Here is a 2,577-nt window from a genome sequence, read left to right as displayed (position 1 = left end):
GCAAGTGCGCTGTGTGTGTTGTATGCAGCACTTTGCTTCAGTGGTGATGCTTGTAATATGCAGCACAGTATACAAACTATATACTGCAGTATACACTGCGTCTGTGTGTCTGTCTCTCAGTATAGGTGTGATACTGTGCACGCAGTCAGCGAGGGGACCCTGCCTCTGGCTGCGTGTATGTAACACACTGACTGACTATCTATCTATCTATCTATTTATCAATGTATCTATCTATCTAGCTATCTATCTAGCTATCCATCTAGCTATCCATCTAGCTAACAGTGAAACACTCTACCTATCTGAGTACAGTAGATTTCAGGACTGCACCAATACAGTACAATCCAACAATCTGTCTGACTAATAGTGTGAGTGTGACACAGTCTAACAAAGTAAAGCACTTTTTTTCACTTTGACAAAGCAAGCTAAGCAGCACAGAAAGGTTGTGATGCTATCAGCAAATCTCTGTCAGGAGTGGTAAATGCAGGCACGCCCTGGCCTTATATAGGCCAATGGCTGGCTGTGTGGCATGCAGTGACAGATAGCCAATCGGCTGTCTGCCAAAACAAACATGGAGGGGGGCCTCCCCCCTGTAATTGGAGGGCCCTAGGCATCATGGGGAGGTCCCTAGGCATTGTGGGTGGGTCGTATTCGGGGATTCTAATTCGGCAAAATTCGGGTCGGGTCCACCCAAATTCGAACGGTCATATTCGGGTCGAACATTAGGACGACCCGAATTCGAACAACAACACTAATTGTATATCAAAAAAGTTCAAACATAAGAAAACCTTCCTAACCTGGGCAGTCAGAGCCACTCCCTGTGCATAGGGCTAATCCTTCGGATATAGTGGGACTTAGGCTCTTGCAGGCACCTTATCCACTCCAAGGGGGGTGACTCCCCACATCTATCATACCTGTATTGATTACAATCGCTTCTCGGCCTTTTGGCTAAGATCAAGTGTAGTATCTACCTTTGCCCTTAGGGATGTCAAAGCTTTTTAAGTGGAGACGGTGGAATTCTCTTGGTCTATCCAAGCCAATAGGTCCTGGTGAGGTACCCTCTACTCGGCCTGGTAAGATCGTTGAATAAATTCGGCTTCACCTACTTGCTGCTATTGGGTTAGAGGCTTAGCCCTTGCCAGGAACAAGTTTGCGATCACCCCTTTCCCCCACTTTTGTGTCACTACCCCGGTAGTGGACACTGAATTGCCTTTTCAAATGCAAAAGAGCCAGAGAAGCCGATCATCGACTGGGAAGACACCGAGGAAGCCGACTCCAGAAGCCAAAGCCGAAGCCAGAAGCCGAAGCTGCAGACCAAGCAGAAGCCCAAGGTACCCGAGACGAGGATCGCAGAAATGGCCCCAAGGAAAGCCACCAAAAAGAAGAAGCACATTGGACAGGCCCAAGCCAGCCATGTGCAAGACAACGAGAGATCGTTCACCTCTGCCTCCCCGCAGCAAGACCAGCCGCAGCTGCATCTGCAGGATCTGCAGGAGCAGAGGCCAGCAGAAGACGCCAGACCGCAGACGGGGTTCCAACCCTTGAACCCTGGATGAAGCAGACGGTCGTCCTACAGCTGAAGGAGGTGAACGGCAGAATACCGGACATGACAGCAGAGGTTTTTGGACAGAAGATGGTCATCGATCAAGGGTTTAAGGCCGAGACCCTCTCCTACCAAGCCTTCATGAGAGGTATCTTTTACATAACCTTTGTCTCGTTACAGGTTTGTAGGAGGTACTGGGAGAAAGTGAAGGCCGCAGAACCCGGATTCCCTTTCAGCAACTTTGTTGGCAACTCTCCCATTCAAAGGGAAAAAAGGCGGGTCACGGTGTCAATGCGCAGCCCTCACATACCAGGACAAGGTATTGTCACGTCCCTGAAGAGGTTCTGTACTGTGTTGAGGGAACCAACCTGGATCCTGGACGCCAACGGTTTCTGGAACGGTAAGTGGACCCTCACTTACAAACTCAGGAGAGACGCCACCACGGGAGACCTCCTGCACTTGCCGCAATGCATAAACTTCGGCCCATGCCCAGGGATCCTCCACTACGAGGACATGCCACGGACCTGCAGAAGGTGCGGGGCAGCACGCCACGTAGGTAAGGATTGCCCAGCCTTGTTTTGCAGGCTCTGCCATGCCACAGGGCATGAGTCCAAGGATTGCCCGAGGACCAAGATTTGCAACCTCTAAGGGGAAAAGGATCACCTTTATCGAGAGTGCCCCAAAAGGACCCGTTCCTATGCGGGGGTACTCAGAGGCGCCAGTTGGCAACCCACCCGGACAAGACAACAGAGGGGGACCATCCGCCCGAGGTGAGCATAGACCCCCAAATGCTCAAGGGCAACCCGCTTCCCCACCTGCTTCTCCCAGACCCTCCTCCTCCACCCCCAGGCCACCCGGCCAAAATCCTCCCCCAGGTCCACTGGACCTGCTCCTAAGCCCCAGCCCATAACCCAGGCCACCACCCCACCCACAGCTCAAGCCCCATCCCCCTCCCCACAGATCCAGTCCCCCCCAGAACCCACACCCCACCAACCCCAGGACCCAACCCCCCAGGCCAACCCAGAGTCCCAGGCTCC

The 2,577-nt window shown here is 52.7% G+C and overlaps 1 pseudogene; it reads left to right on the top strand.

Annotated features, from left to right (window-relative positions):
* Positions 1–925: 925 nt before the first annotated feature.
* Positions 926–1,089, top strand: LOC140325052 (U2 spliceosomal RNA; annotated as a pseudogene).
* The last annotated feature ends 1,488 nt before the right edge of the window (positions 1,090–2,577 follow it).

The sequence above is a fragment of the Pyxicephalus adspersus genome, chromosome 2 (assembly GCF_032062135.1).
Source record: "Pyxicephalus adspersus chromosome 2, UCB_Pads_2.0, whole genome shotgun sequence".
Classification (NCBI taxonomy): Eukaryota; Metazoa; Chordata; class Amphibia; order Anura; family Pyxicephalidae; genus Pyxicephalus; species Pyxicephalus adspersus.
The sequence above is the reverse complement of the archived record's forward strand: the minus strand, read 5'-3'. Positions and strand labels throughout refer to the sequence as shown.